Source organism: Corvus kubaryi, unplaced genomic scaffold, assembly GCF_017639235.1.
Source record: "Corvus kubaryi isolate FWS band 111438036 unplaced genomic scaffold, C.kubaryi_AGA036_p1.0 split1-37296, whole genome shotgun sequence".
Taxonomy (NCBI): Eukaryota; Metazoa; Chordata; class Aves; order Passeriformes; family Corvidae; genus Corvus; species Corvus kubaryi.
Window position 1 is genome coordinate 4,602,264 of NW_024582075.1, and position 25,421 is coordinate 4,627,684.

At 40.7% G+C, this 25,421-nt stretch overlaps 1 protein-coding gene across 3 annotated transcripts in view; it reads right to left on the bottom strand.

The window, feature by feature from the left end:
* APBA1 (amyloid beta precursor protein binding family A member 1) overlaps positions 1-22,554 on the bottom strand; it is an 89,682-nt gene extending 67,128 nt beyond the window's left edge. For 2 of the 3 annotated variants that reach the window (XM_042053935.1, XM_042053933.1), the window contains exon 1: positions 22,400-22,554. The gene's annotated coding sequence lies outside the window, so the exon portion shown is untranslated. Of the gene's footprint in view, positions 1-14,381; positions 14,548-22,399 lie in introns of all 3 variants that reach the window. The other variant, XM_042053934.1, reaches the window with a different exon arrangement.
* Between the last annotated feature and the right edge of the window lie 2,867 nt (positions 22,555-25,421).

Sequence of the window (25,421 nt, forward strand, 5' to 3'; positions counted from 1 at the left end):
CTGCTGGGTATGTTGTAATATTTCAGCTCATCATCTAAATTACATATTGGAAGTCACCTGTTACAATTCTGACAAAGCCATTGGTATTTTCTCAAGTAATGGTATATGACAAAGCCATTGGTATTTTCTACATGGTTCCTATTTTACCTGCTACAGACTACATATGAAATCTAATCAGTAAAAAGAGAAAAATAATGGATGGAGTAAAGAACTATAAAGTTGGTCATAAAACTGTATATATATGAGTATTATGATGGAGACACTTTTACTGTGAACACTTGGGATTACCACTTCATAAATTAAAACAATTCTATTGCTCAGACAACTCAAAAGAAACTCAAATCCCTATGTCTGGCTATTCTTTGCCTTCGAAACCATCTTCTATTAGTACTAAACCAAAATTAATTCTAACACCTCATGAAATCCTGATCAGACAAGAAACAGAACCATATAATCATAGAATATGCTGAATTAGAAGGCACCCATTAGAATCATAGGGTCCAACTCCTGGCCCTTCACAGGACACCCCAAGAATCACACTATGCACCTGAGAGCATTGTCCAAATGCTTCTTGAACTCCGAAAGGCTTGGTGCTTGTAGTGGTTTGGTCCAAAATACTCATTACTGTTTATCTTCTGCGAGATAAGAATTAGGAGAAACGCAAAGCAGGCACCAAACTTGAAAGAAATATAAAGAAGTTTATTAAGAGACCTAAAAGAAGGAAAAAAAATTATACCACCTTCAGAACTCTCCTCCTCCCCCCACCTTCCTACCTTCTCCCACTAACAACGTAAAAAGACAACCCTTAAGATGTTCAGTCTGTTTACCACTGCCATAATAACCTTGTTCAGTCCATTTAGAAAGAGAAGTCTCTTCTTGCTCGTGGTATGAAAACATTATCACAACAAGACAGCCAGCCGGGTTGGTTCTCTGCTCGCATCATGTGGGAGTCCCTTCCCCCCGACTTGCAGCTTTTCCCGCAACTGCTTTCGGGGGTCCACTCTTGGAAGTTTTTTGGGGTATAATTTTAAGGTTGAGCCATTCAGAAACAAAACCAGAGGCCCTTCTCCTTCCCTGGGAGCAAAGGGTCTTCCTCATCTTCATCGTTAGGACTATCTCTGGGAGCATCTCTAGGAACTGAGGTTTTCTCCTTTCCTGTTTGGAGCAAAAGTCCTCATCTGGTCCATCTCTCCCTGTCCAAACCTCTCACGAAATTACAGCTGCGTCAGCATCTGCCTATCTCAGCGCAGATGCTTTTCAGCTTTAAGCATCTCCTCTCTCTCTCTTCCCTCAGGTTTTCAGCTCTTCACAGCACTAAAAGGGTTAATTTCACCTCGGCCTTGCAGCTGTGTGCCTTATCGCTGTTGGTCACCTGGCCTCTGCCGGACATCAGTGCCGCTTTGCTGAAATCTTGGCCGCAGTGGAGGGGGGTGGGGGGGGCGGTTGCGAGCCGCTCTGGTTGCCCACAGCCCTGCTGGGGGGCTCATCCTGGAGCCGTGGCCCGGCCTGGCCTGGTCAGAGCAGGGCCTGGGCTGGGCCCACTGGGCCCCGCTCGGGGCCCACAGCCACCTGTCCCAGCACCAGAAACGAGAGAGAGCTTGGGGGAGGAGTTTGTCTATTCTTAAGTGTGGATCACAGAGGCGGTCACAACTCTAAGTGGCTTAAAGAATTGTCCATATTCAAACTGGCCAGCTGATAGGTTCTATCAGGTCCCAGAGGAAGCTGTAAGCACCCCTTAGCAAGGACATCCCTTCTGGGACTATGCTTGCTAACCTATGACAGTGCTGTGACACAGGGGAGCCTTTTCCAGCAGGGCAGAGCACAGCGGGACAACCTCCTCCCTTGCCCAGCTGGTGATGCTGTGCCTGATGCCCCCCAGCGTGCAGCTGGCCCTCACAATCTACAATGGGTCCAGAGCTACATTAGCAATGTTGGTCCAACACACACAACTGCCTGGTCAACTTGGCAACTGCCAAGTTCAGTTTGTGTTCTTTTCAGAGGAGAAAGTCAATACATTTTCCCATTGTCTCATCAGCAGTTTCATTAAAAATGAATGGTTTTATTTATCTTTGAGGTCTCTTCTTCCAAACTGTCTGGAACTAACCAGCAAGAATACTGCTTGAAGAACAAAAAAGGAAAGTAAGAAGCTTTACAATACCAAGTTTGGGAAGGGAAAAAAAAAAAAGAGGTGGCTCCGAGCGGATTTATTTTACCCCCCTGCCCACAAAACCAATCAACCTGCAGTTCTATGACAGCATACCAAAAACTCAGCAATCACTGAGTCTTATCTTGAGATACCATCTGACAGAACCATATCAATGTCTCTGGTCCCCGAAGTCAGCATCAGTGACACTGATGACATTTCTGACGTGTATTTATCCATGGTTACTTGGTCAGATTTGAGTGTTTCAATATTCTTACTGCCGGCAGTTTTCCCAAGCTCTCATCTGACTCCTCACCACTGCAGCACAAGCTGGTTAATTATATCCAGTCCTGCCAAACCAAGAACAGAGCGCCTGCTGCCTCTTTCTTCACTACAAGTATTTTCAGCACTGTGTGCACACCATCCCTTCTTTGGCCTAAACAATCCCCACTTAACAGTAGGGATTCCCTCTTCACTTAGTCTGTCCTCTAGAGACTTCCACTACCCTCCTTCAAACTGTGGTTTGCATACTATGTCTTACAGTTGAGGTTACAATGAATCTCAAAGGAAGCACAACATGGAATCCCCCCAGACTCTCCCCACCACCACTGAAACTAATAAATAAATAAATTTAGAGCAGGGACTTACCAGGAAACCTTCTACAAAGTGAAAAAAATTATTAAATTTAGAATTAAAATACCTATCACCAAATAAAAAAGTTGACTCAACTCATAGTAAGAGGATACCTTTGTAGCCCACTTTTACCAGGGGGAAAAAAAAAAATTAAAACATGTCAAAACAATAAATCATCAAAATAATCACAGTCTTTGAACAATTCTCTCTCAGGAAGTGAAATTAAAAATGTAAAAGTCAACAGAATAATAAAATCATATGTTGATAAAATAAAAGCCTGTCTTTATAATTCTTTAAAAAAGGAAAAAAGAGTAACTCACTACAATTAGATTCATTCTAACATTTTTAACCTGCTTTTAATGGAAATCTCTTGATTCAGTGGTGACAAAGAATACTTTGTCTGTCAATCATCTGTCAATTCAGATAATAATATCCAAGACAGAAAACAAAATACAAACCAGAAACCTAAATGCCAACCCCTTCCACTAAGATGTGCCAACAGATCAATTCTGACAGCCTAAATTGTACTTTATGGCAGTGAAAAGGTTATAAATGAAATCAGCCTACTGTCTTGAAAATCTGTTTCAAATGGGTGAGCTTTCCTCTCTATAACCCATTATTTTCCATCATACAGCAGCAGTAGCACAACAGTGATAACAATAGCTAGGATACAAACTTATTTTAAGTATTTATTGAAAAATGTCAAGAAAACAGTTCAAAACAGAAAAGGTCTGATTGTCGCAAAGTTCTGTATTTCTCCTAAAGTAACTGAAACTACTCTCTTGAAGAGCTCATTCACTTTTAAAAACATTGTTTGTGCAAATAAAAATACTATTATTAGCTGCATGAGCTTTTTCTGAAAGATCACTATGACTGCAAAATGACAAGTGCTGAAACTAAGAACAGCCATCTAAGGATTCTAATAATCTCCTTCAGTAATATTTTATTCAATTAATCGTAACTCAAATCTCAGTGAGAAACAAAAAGGGAAGTAAAAAAGGAAAATGAAGTAATCATGGTCTGAAATTTCACTCATGAAGAACTATAAAAAAAGTATTTTTTAACATCAAAACATTTAAATGATGTTTTTAGAAACATAATTGAAATTCTATACTTCATATAGCATCAACTCTTTAAAGATGTATGGAGAATCCAAACACCAAATCACCAAAGCCATAAGCAAGAATGAACTTATAAACAATAAAATAATTATCTGTACATAAGCAGTTTTGTGGAGAGCCAATTATATATGTGAAGTATACATAATGTTTTTATACAAGTTGATATCATGCAAACAAAAATGCAGATATAATTAAAGCTACATTAAAGATTTAAAATATTCTGTCACTGATTTTCACTTACTGCTTACCAAAATGAAAACAAAGAGCCACTCAAGCTTTTGACATTACAACCTGTGAATAACGTTATGCTGGGAAAAAAACACCCTATGATTAAAGAGCCTGGAAGGTACGCTCTTTTGCTAATCCACAAACAATAATTTTAAGCGATTAAACATTTATTTCTCACACTTAACTTTTTAGCCACTGGCCAATTTTTAATTTATCTTTTAAGAGTCTCAAAGATAATGGACTTTCTTAAAGCTTCACAAACAATCCCAGTCCATTGTCCCAGTAGGTGAAGGGTGAGAAGTCCAGCAGCCACTGGCAGACCAATCCACACATGGCACGACCAGTCCCACTGCTCAGCAGGTCTTTGGCCTAACCCTATCCTCACCCTCTTCTCCTTCATGACCAACTTCTCGACTTTCTAAGGAGATGTGTAGTAAGGATATGGGGAGTGGGACAAGAAAGCAACAGACCAGTATAAGAACAGCAGACTCATGAAATCCTTATGAATCTTACAAAAATCAGGTTCCTTGTATCTTTAATTTCTTACGAAAATTAAAGCATGGGAGGAATCACAGTCCCATGGCTGTCTTTACTGCATCACAGAGATCCCCAATGCCAGTCTCCCTTCATTTCACCAGTCCTGGCTTTGGACCAGCCACAACTCCCTGATCCTCTCATGGAAGTCCTTCCCCATAGCAGCACTTTCCTGTCTATACTGTGCTAGCCATTCTTGCGTCAGGTTTCCTAACTTCACTTGCACTCATCTCCAAATATAAACCAACTGTATTGCGAAAGGCAGTAGTCCAGACAGCCTGCTGCTTTGAATTACATAAGATACTGAAAAAGCTTTACACTTCGAAACACCTGGGGCTGACACACTTCTACGCCAGTGTGGCAGGGATCAGAAGGTGGGTGCTGATGCCGGGGCAAAGGAGGAGGTAGGTAATGTGGTTATAAGTCATACATGGGAAGATATTTGGTTTGCCTGTTGAAACATTTTCAACTGCAGGTCTATTTTATGATATCCTATACAAATTTCCAAACATCATACTACCCAAAAGTTCAGTTCTTTCTCTGTGTACAGAATCCACCTACTTAGTAATCACTTCTTTAATAAATTATGTTCCTGTTTGGCTTTACTCCAGGACTGATTTTTTCTAAATTTTGCAACCTGCCTATTGAAATTTTCTGAGTTCTGACCAGACCATGAAGTAAGGGCATGCTATGACAGAAAGAAAAAGACAAAACATAGAAGGAACTGTACAAGAGCACAAGTGAAGTACAGAAATGCAGTAGTGTCAATTCACTGAGAGATCATTTTCCCTAAATAGGATAGATAGCCAGAAGATAAGGCTGAATAGTGCTTCTTCCATCCCAAAAGCACATGCAGGATTTCATTGCTGGCTTTGGTATTAACCTTGCATTCTGCCCCTGTGGACAAACCCCTGATGAACTCTGCACAAGGTAGTGTAGTGTCATGATTCTTAATAATGCCATGAACACTGCCTAAATTGTGTAGAAACTTAGAAATAAACAAAATAGTAATTAAAAGCTTTTGAAAGTTTCTGCATCATCTAAAGAAATACATCCATATTGTTAAAAACAGACAATTTGAAACACTTCAGTCTTTTATGTGGAAAGTATTGTATGACTATGGTTTTAGAAAATTTTTTCACTCCATCTACATTCCCACAAATATGATCTGGATAAGAAAGATTTTTTTTTTTTTTTTTTAATTCCCCCAAGCTTCATAAGCCTGAGGGAAGCCTTATGTTCTACATTAGAGGAGAACAACTTCTAACTGCTCACAGTAAAAAATACATTATTAACATAAAAATTGCCTTGACAGCTGCCCAGAGTCCAAATTTACCAGCTTCTGTGGTTTGCAGGGGGTTCTATTTGTGGTGGATTTTGGTCGGTTGGTTTTAATATACTGCCCAAATTTTTTTAGTTAAAAAGTAAAACAAATAAAAAAACCTAACTAAGCAAATTCCTACAGCAAGAACAGAATCAAAGCTACCAACAAGAGGAAAAAGGATAAAAGAGCAATAATGTCATTTTGCCTAAAAAAATTATTTTTATAAGAGTACTATTTAGAAAACAGTCTGCTTATTCAGCATGTCTGCTCTTTTACAGATTCCTTTGGGTGTATTTTTTTCCCCATCTACAAACAAGCGTACAAAATTTTTGAAGTTTCTTCACTTCTGACCTCAAAAAATATTTGAAAAAATCATAAATCAACCACGCCATTCTGATGTTAGGACAGTGAAAGCATAAAAAGAATATGGTCTACATGCAGCTTACAAGGGGGAGAAAGAAGTTAACTTACGCAGATCTCTTTTTTGAGAGCAGCACAAAAAAACAACGGCAACAAAAAAAAAAACACAGAAAAAAACCCCCCAAAGAGCAGAAATGTGGAAACCTACATAGCAAAATTGCTTTCAAACAGAATATAGGCATATTCTCCCGAGGTGTCCACAACACCTCTGTGCCACCTCAGCTCAGTTTCCAAGTAAGCCTTTGACACTATAGTTACCAAACATACGGATTACACATTAAGGAGGGACCTCCAGTTTATTCTAAATAAAAGTAACTCCACAAAATTGAATACAGTTTTGTGTTAATGGTAGGATTAGAGCAAAGCTACAGAGATTTAAATCAGATGCCACTGGATTGTTTTTTGCTCATTAAAAACATTGCTCTTTGTAGATTCCTGGAGCAGGCAAAAAAACATTGTTTGGGACTTGGCTAGTTTTGCTAGAAGCAGATTAGTCAGACTTGTTAAGTCAAAGACTCTCAGACATTTCTATTTTCTACTTTAAAAAATATCTACGGATTTGCAATCCTGGGATCCCCAGGAAGAAAATCTCACTTAGGTAAAATATAGCTAAGCTCAGAAAATATGCTGTTCATAATACCTTTCACTATCACTAATTTCCACCTCAGAGATTTTGTATGTTGAGGCTCAAAAGCATAGTCTCAGCTGTTATCCAGGGCTTCCACAATGCTGTGCTCAGCTAGCCTATTCATTGCTCAGAAAAAGGCTTTACAGGGCTTTACTAGAAGCTATTCAAGAGCAAGTAGTTAGTGAAAATGTAAGCAGAAGCATGCAATGTAATAACTACTATCAAAATAAACAAAGTGCTACTTTAAATTAAAAAGGTCATCTCCCACACAGAGAGGATTATCAATTCATTACTTCTATCCTTACTCCCTCAACACTGAAGCAGCAATGTCACCTCCATTGCTTTTTTTTTGTTGCTCTCCACAGAAAGGAAACAAAGAAAAGGTGTTTTTCGGGTATTTGTACCATTTTTCAAATAATATACATTCAAGTTAGACCTTTGCACTGATGCCTTGGGTTTCAACTTTTATATTTTTCAAATCCTGTACCGCCTAGTGTGTAACTCTGAAGTTTTGTGTGGCCTGTTAACTACTGCTCTCTCATGCTGGTTAGACATAACAAACCCTCTCTAGGTTTGCTTTTCAAGGACACCTTTGTTGCCCCTGGCCCCCAAATGTGTAAACTAAAAGCCTCTGAAGAGGAGGGGCAAACTTGGGGTAATTACATCATTAACTGAAGTTATAACTGGAGAATTAACCCTGATAAGCAAATGAACCAAACTTATAAAAGTGTGAAGAACCTGTGACCCAGGGTTCATCTTGGGTGTAGCCTTTTGACTGCCCAGGGTGTACCTCTGAAGGCACTTCAAATGCATACCTACTTTTATTCTCTTATTCTTGTCTAGCCTCTGTTTTTAGATAGCCACTTCAAGGCATCAGCACAAGCTTTAGTGAATTTCACTGGAAGTCATGGAGGACTGTGAAATCAATTAATAATAAGCTCCAGGCAACAGGCAGAAGTTGTTTAATTCCATGTTGTGTATTTATTGAAAATATAAAGCTAACATTATTAGTAGGCTGGTTGAAGTCACAAACTCAGCACTTGAGCTGCCCAAACATTTCATCAGTCTCTCAGTGACTTCTGATCTGTGTTACATATGCAGCATTGACATCAGCAACCTACTATCAAATTTAGAACCAAAACCAAAAGTTGACAGTTCCTACAGATTTTCTGGTGTGCCTTCAAACTCCTCACACAGCACAGCAAAAGTAGAGCAGTTTAAAGCACAGCTGCCAGGCAGGTCACCAGAACAGCAGGTAACTTCTCTGTTTCACTGAACAGGTTTCCACATCAGAAACCAGCGCTGCAGCAGGTCCTTTGGGGCACCCCACCAGAGCCAGCAACCCACACCGGCATATGGCTATGGTGACCACACGACTTTCGGCATGCTACTTCGTTCTTGTTCCAGTTTTAAAGATCTGGAAAGGTCTGTCAAATAAATGGATTTCATACAACTTTCAAAAGCAGGAAAAATATCTTAAAAAGATAAAATGAATCAGGAACTGCTGTATACATGTTATAAAGGTGCTTTACTGAGTTTTTCAGCTCTGACTCAACACCCTCTGTCAGAAAAGCTGAGGAGTAAGGTAAGAAGAAACAAAATGTACAACCTGTTAGACTGCTCAATACTTGCAAGCAAAATACACCTAAGGAATCAGCTAATTCAGTGACATGTCGTACAGTGATTTCTTCCACTCGGAGGACTGAAGCCACACCACCAGTGCAGTCACACCATGTGCAATCAAAACTTTAGCACTCACTCAATGGAGACAGACTTGATGCCTGATTATTGCCTTTTGGTCTGCTGCAAGTTGTTGTTGTGCAACAGGCAGCAGCACACTGCCTGCTTTGTATGCTCAGGGTATTGAAGAGATGGGTAATGCGTAAAAGGAAAGTCAGGATGATTACAGAAACAGCAATAGTCTACAGAAATAATGTTAGTAATTCTTCTACTACTAACAAACATTTGCTACAATGTCAGATTTTATGAGCATTGGAAAAAATATCTGGAGAGAAACAACAATAAGAATCCTCAGGGCTACAGTGGCACTGCTTGAACCTCCTGTGGGGAAGCAAGGAGAAATGTTCTGAAATAGCTCAAGGCATCTTGCAACCAAAATATCTACTTCATCTTTTCATAAAAACCAAACACATAGCACCTTCTTTTGATAGTTAGCTGTGGCAGTCAAAGATACTTCAGCTGGAAATGACATTCTTCTTGGAAAGAAAATCTAATAATCAGGAACTAAAAGAGTTTTTGTTCAACTATATTAACTCCCAAATCCCATTAAGAATTTTCCAAACCTATTCCCTAGCAATGTTTCTGCTAATTCATCATTACTATTACAGTTTCCCACAACATTTACAATTATTTTTTCCAACACTTTTAACTCTGAAACATCCATCTATGTTTTACCACTTTCAAAAAAATTAACTAACCCTCTTACCATGATGGCCATTATTTCATTGAGGGTATTTGCCCAATTTTACTATTTTTGTCTGATCTCTTTTTACCCAGCATTTGATTGCACTGCTTCTGCCACTCACTGTGAATCTCTCTGGTCCTTACACATGAAAACTGATTTTTCTACAGATTTTACTTTTCCAGTATTTTTGAAGAAGGAAAGGCAAGTAGCACAAATTGTGGTAGTAATATTTGAAATTATATCAAAGACAGACCTATTGGTGCAGGGCACCCTGCTAAACGCATTCCAATCAACTGCAGAGGAATATAAAAAATTGCTACAAAGCATGACCATAAGCAATTACACTACAATCACTTGATCTTCCTTTTCAAGACCAAACAGATAAGGTACATTCCCACCTTTTACTGTATGCTACTCAAACTTGAGTAGCTCAAACTCAGCCTAAAGAAGTTGACCACTGAATCACAGAATGTTGCTTCAAGGACAAAACTAAATTTCAAAATAATTTACTACATCATCAAATTGTTATTCTCATGGAAGAAAACAACATCAGAAAACTACATCTGGTGACAAACAAAACAAGAAAAGAAAAGCTGCTTAAATCAGTTTCAAGGATAAATTCATCCTGGATTATGAAAAGCAAAACTATGTGAAAATCCCTCTGAGAGAGATTGTTCAAGCTGAGGATTGCTCCCTACAGTATTGCTGAAGCCCTTGTACCACTGAGTATTCACTTCTCCGAAAATGTATCTTCCCTCACTCCCTGGGAGACTATTTCACAGTCTGGTAGACATCAGTGTTGAGATGCTTTTTCCAATGCTTAGTTCTTTCTCTGTCTCATCACATCATTCACAGTTAAATCCTCCTTACCATACATAGCTTTGTTTCCTACTGTTTCTACCAGGGCTTTTTTTTTGGTTACAAGGTAAGATTATTCCTCTTTATTAACAAAAGGGAGATAACATTTTGTTCCTCTCCAGTTATTAAGCATCATTCCTGCCCTATGAACATTGTTGTGCTATTTGTATAAGACAACCAACCTAAGCTGGAAAATGCACACAGCTTAGGCAGAGATCAAAAGTTTGTAAGTGCATTTAAAGCAAAGAGCTTCAGTAGCAAGTCATGCTTCAACACTGGAAACTTGCTATCAAGATTCCAACATTACTCTTAAATCAGTTCCTGTACTCCTTGCTCCTGTACTTATTTTTCTTCAATAGGTAAAAAATTTGCGGAGTGAAACCTTCTCCTCACAAGAAACATTAAAAACCTTGGACTTCTGTCATGCCTCAAATGTAAAGAGTTGAACAAAAAAAAAAAAAGGAAAGAAAAAGCTTTCTTAATTTAGAAACAAAGTGCCATTTTCACAGGGTAGACAAATTACCCAATTTCTGCCCAAAATTACTGTAGTTCTTTCTTTGACAGCATAAGGTTTACCAGGTAAAATGGAGAAAGAATCCAGGAATGCATTTGTTCCTAATTAATTGAAGAAACCATACAAACCTTCACCTAAAGCAGTGTACAATCACAGCAGCAACAACAGCCTCGCTTCCTTTGCTAACCAGACACTACAGAAGTGTCATGCACTTGATTTGCAGACAGTAACAAGATAAACTGTGTCCATGCCAGGCACAATGAGGTCCTCTGTTCCTGTAATTCACTGAGCACCTTTATTAGCAAGGCAGAAGAAAACCAAGTGCCATCTTATTCACGTACACACAGATAGCATCCCAACAATTTATTTACCTTTAATAAAAAGAGGCAAATGTAAAATTGAGGTAGGTTTCTTTCTTTGACCATAAATTCACAAGGCCACAGAAAAAGGAAATACTTTCCCTGAGTTGGAAATATCAGAGCTATGCATAATGGTCACCACCCACTGCCAAGTCTTCAGTGTTACATGACAAAGATTTATTTAGATGCTCTGGGGCAGTGGCTCCAAACTGTGGACTGTAAAGCTGTTTCCACATTCAGAATGGTCGAACATCTGTCAATTTTTAAGCTCTAAGGTACTTCCACTAACCCCATCTATGACTGTCCAATAATTTTCAAGAGCTAAAGGTGGTGTTCTTTTCTGAAGAATATGTTTTTAGATTAAGTGCAATTCTCTACCCAAACTTCCAGCACAGGTTCACCAGATCCTTTGCAAAAACTTTTCTTTAACCTTGATCCCTTGCATATAAAAATCCACCCATACATTACATCATTGTTTTTTCTTGGGAAATACATCACACATACTGTGGAGTCATGAATAGGGCTACAACATTTAGAGCCAGAAGAATTAGTGTCCTCAGGACAAAGAAGAACAAAACAGGAAACATTATGACATTACTTACAAACCAGATACAGATGGGAGAGAAGAGAAAAAGGAAGAGTACTAAATCTCCATCACATACAATTCAAAGGCATGTAAAATACGAAGTACCCACAGCAAAACTATACACATAAACAATACACACCAGATGCAAAATAAAATATGTACATGAGATTACATTCCACAAGGACCTTGCCACAAGCACCATGCAGATTGAGCTGAAGGGTTACAATGCTATGCCTTAGAAGGAGGAATTCAATTTTCACATGCTACGCTTAGGGACAGGAAAAATAAAATAATAACTAGCATACAAAAATGTTTCCTCTGAGGTACCTGGGGCTGAGACTGAAGAATCTGCGATCATAAATATAATCCTGGAAACAAAAAAAGGAAGGCACTGCTACCACCCTGAGTCCCCAGGTTAAAACTTGCAACAATACTGCCACCATCTCATAAACTGCATATTGAAATTGGTGTATTTTCACTCCATGTTCGCTTTTGACACTTAAATGCCTCCTCAAAACTGAAAGTGTCAAAAACTCATCAGTTCCCAGTGTCAGTGCTAACTTGGTAGTCTATAACCATCAGCAAGAGCAGACTTGGGAGCCACTACAAGAGAATTCAGAAACTACAGCCTGTGGGGAAAGCCTATCACAGCAGATGAGCAACAGAACAAAAGCCTAGACTTCTAAGCTTTGGTCTCTTCTCAGCAGAAAATAGCTTCCAGATTTACACCCCTGAAGCTTAATACGTTGATCCGTACATCTTCTCTTTAGGCAGGACTGCAGCCAGAAGATTTGCCCTTTAGATAATGAAAGCATGGCAGACTTTTTGGGAGATTCCTTGCTCTTGGTAAAAAAAGTGCCTATTTAATGAACATTGTTTTAAAACAGCTGTGGTCATTGGATCTCCAAGTGTCTTCAAAAGATTCATTTAATAAACAAGTGTGCAAGAATAAACAGACTTCAGAAATTACAGCAGCCTGAATATGTGATTCCGGCACAACAGCAGGTGCTTTTTACATTGTATGCTAAGTCTTTGTTACATATTTGGCATTGCCTTGGTTACAGCAAGTAACAAATAACGCACTAACAGGCTGTGTCATCAAAATGTACCAGATGGATGCTCCAGTTACACAAATTTCTTCCCCACTCCTCTCCTCCAAATAGGATGCAACTTTTAAAGAGCAGCGACAGGCACCAACATGGAAAACCTATGCTCATAATTACTTTCCTGCCAAAGTGCAATCACTGCACCAATTACTTAAGCCAAAAATAATGCTAAAATTTGGACTTGATCTTGAAAGCCATATTGCCTCAGAGCCTGAAAGCTTCAGGAAGTTTGACCAGGTGAACATGGAACTGTGCACAACTGAAAGTCTCAGTCAAGTCTGATTTTTTTTTTTTCCTAAATAATCTGCTTCTGTCACGAACCTCATGCAAGCTCCCTGGACACTGCGAGAAAAGGTGACTGATATTTTTTGCACTTTCAACATCCCAATTTGTCTTCTTAGAGGAAAAAAAATCAACTAGACTCCTCTGTTTCCCATATTTTCCCCACTATGAACTCATACTTCCAGCTGACTGATGTCTGAGCAGACCAGACATAAGAACAGGGCAAGGCCTCTTCCCCATTGGGTGGCACCAGTGGAAAACAGGTGGGTTTCCCATGAGGCTGCAGAACAGACTGCTACTTCACACTGAACAGCTTTTCTCTGCAAGCACAGTCCTCCGTCCTAAAACCCACTGGCATTTCAGCCAGGTCTTACATGCGGTTCAAACTGAATACAAACTAAATACAAATAATTACAGGGGACACAGCACAACACCTCAAATATTTTAAAGATGTGATGGCTTTGCACTGGCAACAACGTCTTCCCATCTGAGCATGAATCCCCACAGGTGGCAGGCAAAGACCAACAAAACCTACCCAAAGGCTTCATTGGGTGAGTTTTATGCGGATTATACCCACTGTTCAGTACCTCACTACATTTGAAAAGTCAACACGAAAAAGAAGGCCACCAAGGTTTGTACACTACTACATCGTAGTAATTGCGTGAGATATTGCAAAAAGCCATGAAGCCATGGGATTCCTGTCATACACTGGAGAGAGGGGAAGTCTTCAACAGGCAGAGTAAATAAAGTGACTGTGGATTTGCACCTAGTTGGAGGAGGTCAGTCTCCTGATTTTTTGATACACTAAGCATAATAACAGAGACACGGAATATTATAAAAACAGAAGAGCAGGGGTTTTTGTGTACTGTCCTTCAGTCTTTACAGTTCATATGATTATTAAACCTTCAGACTGATTTTGGAACTATTTTAACAGACTAAAAAAAATATGATCCTCTTCCTTCCATCACAAGAAACTCTCAATTCATCAATCCCACCCTGTGAATCCCTTGCTGGTAATCTCACCCTCTGGTTTCAGGTGTAGGACACCTACAAAAGTATAATACATAACACTTAGTGTTTCTAATGACCAACAGCCCTAAAATGACTGTTTTACACACTGCTGTTTGAAAACACAAGGCTTTTGGGCAGGCGGCTAAAAACCTTTCTTTTAAATACAAATGAAGAAGTTCCCTTTCTTAATGTAAAAAAGAAATTCTTACCTTATTGTTGTTTGTGCTATTCTGTTATCCAGAGCATACCCAGTGTACATATATGAACTTGCACTACAGTGCCTGTGGATGCCACTGCCTACAAGAGCATAACACAAACCTTAACACTGAAGATCAAAATTGCGTTGTGAAATGCCCAGGTTTCAACAGTTATATACTGGAAGGAAAAAAAAAAACAACAACATTTCATCCTCTGGTTATTATCTTCATGGATAAAGAGGCTGAAGAAAAGGTATCTTGAATAAAATATAAATTTACAACAACAGAACTGTGACATACAAAAATTGTCTTTGTTCCATGCACAAAAAGGTTGTTCACGAAAGGTTGTTCACTCCACTTTTAGGTTGTTCACTCCACTCTTAATTCCTAGAGAATTACCAAAGGTCAATCAGTTTTGAAGTAGGGAACTTTCTACCTTTCTGAAAGTTGACTGTATGAATGTTAACTGTATACAAGCTGCAATTGTGCTTTAGTATTTACTTTCCATGCAATTATATTTCCACGCTGACATTCAGCTCAAACTGCTTCTATTGGCCATCAGGGGGCAATTTATCCTGAGGGGGGTCTGACAGAGAATCAGATCTCCTTTAGCAAATGTACTGTTGTTCTTGGTCAATGACAGCTCACAACAGGACCCCAGTGACACAGGCACTGTCATAACTAGAGCAATGGAAGACATCAGCTGATGCTCCATGTCACCTGTGACAAAGAGTCACCCGATACATTACTGAGACCACTTTTTATCTAAAAAAACAATTATACAGGCAGCTTATACACATCTTCATCAATATATTCTTCTCTTTCCAGGTTACTTATTTGACTTTCTTTGAGACAAAAATTTTGTTCAAGAGGCTGGGTTATCTTGACTTCAAACCCAGATATAACCAAGTCAGCAGCTAATGAGAAATACTAGTGGTTTTTTTTTTTAATAATGTAGCTTGATTTTAATCCAAAATATGTTTGATGTATTGTAGATCGAAGCAGTAAGTCTGTGTAGCTCTTAAAACAGAAATGTGTTTCATGTAGCTTTTAAATTTGCATTTAAAAGCAGCTTGACCTAAGCTGAAATAAAGACATTCAGTCTTTACAGTTTACCCAGGTGAAGAAATAGAAAGGTATGTGAGGATGTGTGGAGTCCAAACTCAACTTTAACTGCTACTTAAACTGCTGATTCCAAAATCACTGCGGGCAAAGGGTGCCACACCAAAAATACAATGCATTAAAACTGCCTGACTTGGACAAGACTTTAAACTAGGGCTAAGCAGTCAGGTTAAGTGTCATGAGGCTGTAGTTGAAAGTCTAAAGCCTGCATGTTGAAGCTAATGCAGAGCCAGTATTATGAAGTACACTGTCCCCTTGGGCTGATGCCCATCTCCTCACCAAGAAGGCATCGAGCTCAAACATCTCCTTCTCATGTGCCTTGCAGCCCTAGCATGATCCTACGCAAGAAGATTTTGAGGACTTTGACATTTTCTCATTGTTACTAAATGAAATTAAGATGCCAAAATCTGAATGAGTTGTGGCAATCTCATAAGTGGATTACATTAATCATTTATCAGCAAGGAATGATAATTGTTAAGCAAGAGCAGAAGCCTGAGTTCATCCTTATTTATCACACTGAGACAAAATGTATAATAGCTGCGAATATCAGAAATACACACCAAGTTTGTGGAAAGGTTATGTAAAATGTCCACTATAAATACAATGGAATTACAAAGCTAGAGGCTGCTTTTGCACTGACTCTTACTTAATACACATTTCTGTCAGCTCACCACAGCATTACTGGGAGAGATTTTATCATTAAGTTAAATGCGACTGCATTGCACATAGATACTAGGAATGCTGCTTAATAAATTTTCCATTTCTTAAACACAGTGTTCTAATTTTGAAACCGCTGCAAAATAACACCAAGAAAACAGTTTTCTAAACTTCTGGGCAAAAATCTCCTCCATCTTGACCATCTTAAAAATTCAATTAAAAAAAATAAATTTCAGGTCACTGAATTGGCTAATACAGCAAATGCACCTGTATTTCAGTCCTTTCCTAGGGGAAATGGCAGTGGTAAGAAGGACTTAAAAACAGCACCCATAAGGAGATCACTGTTTCCCTCACATGGTACATGTCCTTCACCCCAACACTCCCATCGCCCCAAATGCCAGCAGCAAAGCAAGCAGCTTTCTGCAGGGCAGCTTGTCCAGCAGAGTATGAGGAGGGCAGGTTGGAGGAAGGTCTCTCTCCAGCAGTCATATGTCACCCCATCACACCAGGACTGTAGCAAAACCTGCTGCATGAGCTGGTGTTTGACACCACGGGAGGCAGAGCACTCCACCTTCAGAGCTTCCTGCCTTGGTTAAGCCACAGCACGTGCAGCCCTTGTCTCAGTCACCTGATTTGAGCAGAGCTTAGATCAGATGGCATCCAGGGATCCTTTCCAACTGAAATTACTCTGTGATCATAAAAAAGCTGGTGTGAGAAAGCTGTAAAGAAAAGAGAAGGAAAAAACCCTCAGCTCCCCACACACATCATACAAAAACACATCAATTTCCTCTTCCAACACTGAAGGCAGTACCTGCCCTCCTTACATTTACCTGGGACACCAACACATAAAAAACCCTACTGGTTTTGCCTGTTCTTTGCGTTTGAAGAGTGTTAGTTTAAGCATTCTGCTGATGTTAGCCTGGGAAAGACCTGGAGCAAGAACTTTTACCCTGTGGTTCTTCACCTGACTTTGGCGAGAGCTTTTTTAGTCTCAGTTGTTCTTTTAAAAATGTTTTTCCTAATTTAATTTTATTTAGTCTGAAGAGTTACATTTGAAACTTCCAAAGTACCAAGATTTCAAACATGATCAAAGTCTCATCAGAACAGACCCTACATAAACACATGGTAGCACCAAGACTGCTGGCAAGAACTTCAACTCACGGATCAGAAGAAATAAATACAATTTTAGAAATCCACAAACAAAACCTAAGCATATATCAGGAAAACTAAGTCACAGTAATGTATGTTTAAAATCTTCCATTATGTTCTTAGTTTTTTCCTCCTCTCTCTGTTTTAAAAAAACCTTCCTTTTACCCAGACCACAAGTTCTTGTCCACCCAAGTTTTGAGAAAACACATTTATTAAAAAAATAAACGAAATCAGAATGACCACCACACAAAGAATGATCAGAAAGCTATTGTCTTATGTGCATAAGTGAAAATTCTTGCAGAGAAATAAAACTGTTTAACCAAATCAATACAGGGGATCCAACCTATAAATATTAGATATTGAACCTTAACCACATGCATAGAGAAAGGCATTTCTGACCCCGACATGCATCCCCAAAATTGAAAAAATAAAGCAAAAGTGAGTCAACATAGGGTAGTTGCTCAAATGATCTTTGCCAAGATGGCCACATTTTGTAGCCTCCATGGCTCTGCTGTTCTGGTGTTTTTCTGACCTGTGTTCATCTTCTGAAGTTCAAAGTTTGAAAATTAAATTCAGCAGGCACATTCCTGATGCACAAAAGAGGTTCAGAACAGTTTATTAGTTGACAAAAAAACTACCACTAAAAGGATTCAGCCTAAATTCCAGGGATGCTGCTCAGTTGTGACTAACTCTCAGACTTTAAATTAAGTCTCTCCCTCCGTACACTCACATTTTTCTCAGATGAGTGACAAGGTTGTCATCTTCCTAAGAAAAGGAACATTTATGGACGTACTCATCAGAAAGAAAAATGCAAGTAATGCTTAATTGCTGGTTTGTGAGCAAGATTCGACAGACCAAACAGCCTGAAAACAGGCTGGACAAGATAGGGAGAAGGTATATGGCTAAAAAAAAAAAATAGTTAAACATTCTGAATTTTTGGTTTTAATTGGCTAAACATCAAAGAAAATCTCCTTCTTCTGCTAAGCAATGGGAAAAACAGAGGCCCCCCACGTGGTTTTTACCTCATGTAGACTAGATATTGTTTTAAATACTTCTAATACATTTATTTCAGTTTCCTTGATGATGTACAAAACACCACTGCTTATCCACTTACATGGGCACATGGGTGATGGAAACTTCTCCCAGTAAGTATTTGTAATTAGACAGAAATCATCGCAGGACTCACGATGGATCAGGTGAGATGCCACCTGCCTAGCAGCATCTCCGTAGAAACAGAACTCCCTAGAAACAGAATTGCACTTTCATTCCTCCTCTCATGTCAATATGGATGGTCTCTAGTGGAAAGGGTTTAGTGTGGAAACACACGTTCTTACGGTTCTGGAGTATCTTCAGCTAAGTCCTCTGCCATCCACAGCTGTCATGTACCCATTGTACTGCTTCTGTATTTATTTCTTCAGAATTAGGACAGACATTGTCATCATGTGCCTGCATATGTGAAAGCACCAAATAAAGATGCTTCCCTAGGCCCCTCCAGTAAAGCAACAAACATGCAGCTTTTTAGAAGAACATCAATGCATGGAATGGAAACAGAGAAATACTGTCACACCGCTCTTAGTAGCTGACTTATCAAAGCAATCATTACTGTGAAGCAAAACCAATCAATCTGTTTCTCAGAAACCTTTAACCCCTATGCAATAAGCATTACTGGCAATCTATTAGAGATAAACGAGCAGAAGGTTGTTTGCTAGATCCCTCATTAAGCAGGAATCTTCAACTTCTAGGAAACCAGAAAAACACATTTAAAAATGCATTACTGGCACATCAAGGCTTCACTTAAGTCTATGGTAATAGGATCTTGTTCAAAGTTAAGCTTTAATTAATCAAGCTGCATTGCCTATGGACAACATATATTAAACTATCTGAAGCACCTCTAATATTTTTTAATTAGCTTTCTTTTGAGCTTAAGAGAAAAGGTCTGATTCTTCTAATTCATAATCTCATGTAAATCCAGAGCTGCTACGATCAATAACAAACATTTCATGTGCCAAGGGAAAAAATGCTAAATTTGAAGTATCTAGGGCATGAGATGCAAGTGGAAAGTTTTAGCTCTCTGCTTGATTTTTCCTGCATTTTGTCTATTTGAAGACTTTGAAGTTTATATTATAATTCCTCTTTTGTTTTTTTAGCATGTTCATTAGTTTGGATACTAACCCTAAACTCACCTACGTGTGGCAACATGGTGTTTATTTTCCCAGCCACCTTTTCTGGACTTACTATTAGTTTCTCCTGATTTTGCTTGCCATAAGCATTACCACACACTGACACAACCTAAAGCCAAGCAACAAAACCACTGCAAATGACTACCCACACTGGCCTGTTAAAAATACAAAACAAGCAGCTGAACAGGAGATTCCATTTCTTTTTACCCTCATTACTTTTCTGCTGGCTCTAGTGCTGATAAGCACTGCTTATAAAAGAATTGTTAACTACATTTCAAAGATGCACACAGTCCTCATACTGAAGGCTTTTTAAGTTTAAGAATGTAAGCATTGCACATGACTTAAAATGGTATCAAAGAAGTCAGAAGCCAGGTCCTGGTCCAATTAAAATTCATTCAAACCTCATATGCAAAGAATTCAGGTTTCTCATTTGCGCTGCTACTTAGATAGATGACGCAAACTTTAGTGTCAAAATTATTAGTCCCTTTATTCAAAGTGTTATGGAGTAAGTACATTCCCATAGAGCAAACAAAACGTTCAGATTCAGACGTTTGTATCTTCAAAAATCCACACCCAATCTCCCTGCCCCAAAATAATAAGGGCATGGCAGACTACAAGATTTTCACCTTTGGCATCCACGATGCCACCACGTCCAGCATCACAAAATCTCTTCTAAAGCAGCTCCTATATTTTAAATACATAAAGTCAATTCTAACAAATAAAAACAAAACATAACACCAGAATGCAATTATATCCTTTCAACAAATAAGAAATTGCAAATTTATCATCAACAAAGGATTGAGAATTAAATTAACTCAGGAAATTGTGAAAAGGATTTTCTACTAAGTAACCAAAAAGGGCTATACTAAAAGCTTTGGCATGTCTCCCTCTTAACACACCAAAACTACATTTTCTATCTACCTAGATGTACCAATCACCTCCCCAGCATTCTTTTTGTAACTGAAGAGCTAATCTGTAAGCACTTTTATTTTGATAGCCTTCCAAAAGGCTGGCCTTGCTTCTGTTAAAAGACAGCATAGTAGCCAGAAAGTTTGCTACTTAAGTGAAGATAATGCACTAATGTAAGATAGAAGTATCATTTTAAGCTACAACTAGAAATGTCCAAGAAAACTTAGAGCAATGAACTACATGATTTACAGTGCACAGCCAACCTTGAACCACCACTACTTTGTAGAAATCAGTTTGGCCTAAAAGCTCATTGGTATCCCAATCTCAGATCACATTTTCCAAGGAAGGCAAGCCGTCTTTCACTAAGGCTTACATTTCACTCACCAAACATCCACAACATTCATCGAAGTTGCATTGCAACACTAAATGTTCTGCTTTTGCAGTTTCTTGTGATCTTCCATTATTATTCACTGGACACTTAATTTTTCTGTACAAATAGGCACAAATGCACAGAATTCAACAGTAACTGCTCCTGCCTCCTGAGCAGCACTTCTGGGCACCCTATCCTGCCCCTTCCCCCACAGCATGAGAATCAAAAGTAAACACGCACCTCACTTTTGGTTTGGCAGCACATACAGAATAAACACATTCTATGTCACCATCACCTCTTGGGAAGAACAGGCATCACGTGCTTGCTCCCAGCAAGGGCTGCAAAGGCAGGTGCAGCTGGTCCAGATTTAACAGCAATGCAGCAGAACCTAGAGTACTATGACTGGAATATTTTGCAGGGCAAGTTGGTTGGGACCCCACAGGTCACAGCTGCAGAGCAGACACAAAACTGCAGCCAACCTCGGTGTACTCTTATCAGCTAGTGTAACATGACGCACGTCAAAGGCAAGAAAAACACTACATGGCTGATCTGCCCTACACCCACATTAGCTCACTCTTAATGTATGCAGAGTCAGGCAAACATCTCTGCCTTCTAGTTCCTCAGCAGCTACGAAAACAGCCAGATCTGCAATGCACTCTGTAAAGCAAACTGCAGTTCCACAGCTCAAAGAATCTACAACAGAGGAAAGCAAAAAGATGTAGTTTTTCATCCCAGACCCGCAGTCCCATCTCTCTTAAAGAGCAGATTTATGATGGCAGTAAAACAAGTCTTGGTAGACTGCTCCTATTGACTCTGATCCTTACCGAAAGCAGATGTAGTGCGTACAGCTGCACTGACCACGACTGTGATTCAGGCAATCATTGTTATCAAACGGCTTTTCCGGGGAAAAAAAAAAAGACGAAGACTCCTTCCTTTCCCTGAAACCAGAAAGTGAGGGTAGCAGATATCACCTTCCCCCAAGCCCAGGGGTGGAGAGCACGCTCCTCGGGGAGGATGGGGAGATCCAGGCCCCACTGGGTTCCCTGCTGCAAACCGGGACGCGGCTGCAGATCCCGGCAGTATCTCCCGACGGAAGGGGCTGCTGTGACCGTCCTGCTGCGACGGCGACCACTCGACTGCCGGATGCGAAATCCCCGCATCCCCCCTTCTCCTTTCCACCATAGAAAAGGTGCGGGTGCAAAAAAAAAAAAAAAAAACCAACCAAAAAAACCACCAACTAAAAAAGAAAAACCAGCAAACCAGTGCACAGGGGTATGCACGGCTCCACGCAGCATTATTCTACACACAACCCACCCACACTAAATAAAATAATGCAATAAATAAACGGAGGGAAAGCACGCAATGCCCCGTCGGAGGCTGGGATGGAGGCGGTCATGGCCGCGCTGGCGCCGCTCCCCGCAGCCCGGGGCAGGTGCAGAGCTGCCCCGCCGGCTCGGAGACGCGCGCACGGCCACGCAGCCGGACAGGGGCCGCCGCAGCGCCCGCACCCCGCTGCCGGCAGGAGCCCCGGGCGGGACAGGGCCGGCATCCCGCGCCGGGCACCCTCTCCCCGGGCCCGCCGCCTCCCCGACCCCCGGCGCGGGCACAGCCGGACCCCGCTCCCGGCCGCGTCCCCTCCGCACCTGGTGCGGGTCCGCGCCGCCTCCTCAGCAGGCAGGGCGGCTCCGGCGGGGGCGGCGGTGCAGCGCAGGGCAGAAAGCCCGGCAGCCGGCCGCTCCTCCCGCGGCCACCATCTTCCTCCTCCTCCTGCCGCCGCCAGCACCGCCCGGGCCGGCCCCTCCCACCGCACCGCCCTCACGCGTCAGCGCGCCCGCTGCCTCCCTCTCTCTCTCCCGCTGCCTCCCGGCGGGAGCGGAGCCCGACGGGCGTGGGCGGTGCCGCCCCGGTGCGCCGGAGGGGGGCGGGGGCGTCGTGGCTCGGCCGCCCCTGGGGGCTCCCGGCGCGGCGGGGCGCGGCCCGGCCCCTGGCCGGTCACACAGCCGGGGCGTTCCGGAGCGGCTGCCGGTGCCTGGGCAGCTCGGAGCGCCGGAGGCCCTGCAGGGCACCGACCTGTCCGTCTCGCCTTCCCTGGGCACGGGCCCCGCAGCCTTGGCTTGCCCCTGGAGGGAGGAGGCTCCCACCGGCGAGGAAGTGTGAGGGTGGGTGTGCCAAGGCATCGCAGCTGCCAGCCGGCCCTGCGCGTCCTCCATACCTGGGAGGAACATGCAAAGACCGAGGTGCAGTACACCTAACCAAACTGTACACGCAGCCTGCAGGGAGGCTTACTGCCATGCTAGAAAGGGCTTACCAGTACCTATTTCCCAAAAGACTTACTCCCGTGTTCACACACACAAAACACAGCGTTGGACCTTAGCTTGCATCTATAGCTCCTGAACTGCCTCAATGATTCCACACATGCAAAAAAATTCCTAAATTCCGGAAGATAATGTATTTATGGTATGTACATAAAATAAGCTATCAGAAAAAATACACCTTTTTTTTTTTTTTCCCCAGCCAGACTGATATTTAATCAGTTTTTCATTTTAAAAGAGGCCAGGGGACTTTAAAAACCTAACAACTGATGCAAAATTGTAGTATCGGCAACCTAAATTGGTACATTTTGACAGTATTGTTAATTTATCTCTTCAGGAAATGTGATAAACATCTGTGAAGTGCTTAGGCAAACTCCACTGCAAACTATCATAAGTAAACTACATATAAAGGCTTCTAACTAATTACTATGATAACTTGGTGTTAGTTTGGATTTTAAATCTGTTTTTCCCCTTCCGGTGGAAAGAGACTTTTTGGTTCTTGATAACAGGGTAATACCTATTCTCCCGTTATGATACAGTTCACTCTGTATTGCACAGCTGCACTTTTAAATGCCCAATGCCAAAATGCCACAGTATTCTCCAAATGAAGACTTTGAAAATGAGAGTATGAAAAAAATCTTGAGAATAATGAAGAAGGCAAGAAAACACAATTCTTTGGACATTACTACCAAAATCCTTTCCTCTTGTTTTTAATACATTGCAACACTACATTTCTTTCCCTCCCATGCTAATAGTTTCTATTCATCACTGTTCTTCTGTCCGGTCCTGGAGGAACCTTCCAACCTAACATTTGTAGCAAAAATAAATACATCGGGAGGAGATGTCTGTTCCCTTCTTTTACATCCTGCATATATGGCCCAGGAATAACCCCGGTTACAACATAAGGTGTATAGAACGTGCATGACAGATTTCCAAAACTATTGATTCTTGGAGTTACATTAGATAAAACACTTCACTTGCAATCAAGTTCCTTCCCCCTGTTCCTCCTCTCAAAATAATGAAGCAGTTGGTCCTGAATGTGAACTAAATTTGCCCTTCTCTAAGAGGGAGGTTTGCCCACGTGACCTCTAGGGGTCCCTCCCGACCTACGTTTTTCTGTTACATTTTTATCGTTTAAAAAGATTAACTACAGCAGTCTCAACGACTGCTGAATTATATCCTAGGAAAGTTCATGTCCTAAACGCATTTTTCTCCCACAGCTCCACCTTACTGCATGTGTTTCACAGCTCATGATGACAGGTGTTCTAGCACGTAAGTTGTCTGTGAACCTGAAGAGACAGACGCTGCTAGAACGCAACAGTATCAGTATTACTAATGCTGCATTAGCATTGACCTTCGGGCTCTTACTTGTTTTCGTGAACATCATTATTTAGTCAAATTTCAATATAGAAAATTAAAACCGACTTAAAAACCAGTAGGAAAAGCACCAAGACTAATCTGTAACATTTATAAAATCAAGTAGTGCCGTGGATGAATCAATACTGCCTGCTGGATATTAAATTACAACCTTCTGAGAGTGACAGTTTTCTAAGTTGCTGTGGTAATCAGTGACAAATACGTATCAGCCAGCTTCTGGCATATTTAGACATTCTTGCTAGGTAAAAAATGCTGTTTACACTGAACCAATTCTTTCATTGTATATTGGGGGGGTGGTGGGGGGTGTTGCTATTTATATACCCATTAGCCTAGATAAAAGCTTTGGCCCTGGCAGTTCAGACACTTTCCCCCCTACATTAGTCTACTAATCTAGTCAGTTTCTATGTGTTTTCAGGAACTGGACATTGCAATGATCTTAGGTGTGTGTGACTTAGTTTCAGGCTTGGCCAAAAGCAAAAACAGCTCTCACAGACTGAAAAGACCAGTGCAACCTTGACATTTTTAAGGTCAGATAGCTCAAGGCCCAGGAGGGACAGAAATGAGTGCTTTCTACTGTCTGAAATCTTGGGACTACAGTTTTTGTATCTCAAAAAGCATTAATCCCTGATTCTAGTGATGTGTGCATTACCTGTTGCTAGAAGAGAGGAGGCTGTTTCAGGGGTGCTTGCTGGTGCTGAAATAGGTGGGTTTCAAAAATAAATGTTTTCAAATTCTGATACTTGACCAATGAAGTAAAGAAAGGCAGTTTTATGAGTAACATCTTCCAGAGTCAACCATCTTCTTTACTAGCTTCTTGGTCTGAAATAGCTAAGTCAGTAGCATGGAATCATATCTATGGTTTTCAAGCATAAAAGGCAAAAAGCTTTAGTTAGTGGTGAACTAACATTAGTCACTATATGATAGATGGCAGCAACAAATGAGATGCAAAGTGAACTTGAAGGAAGATATATTTATT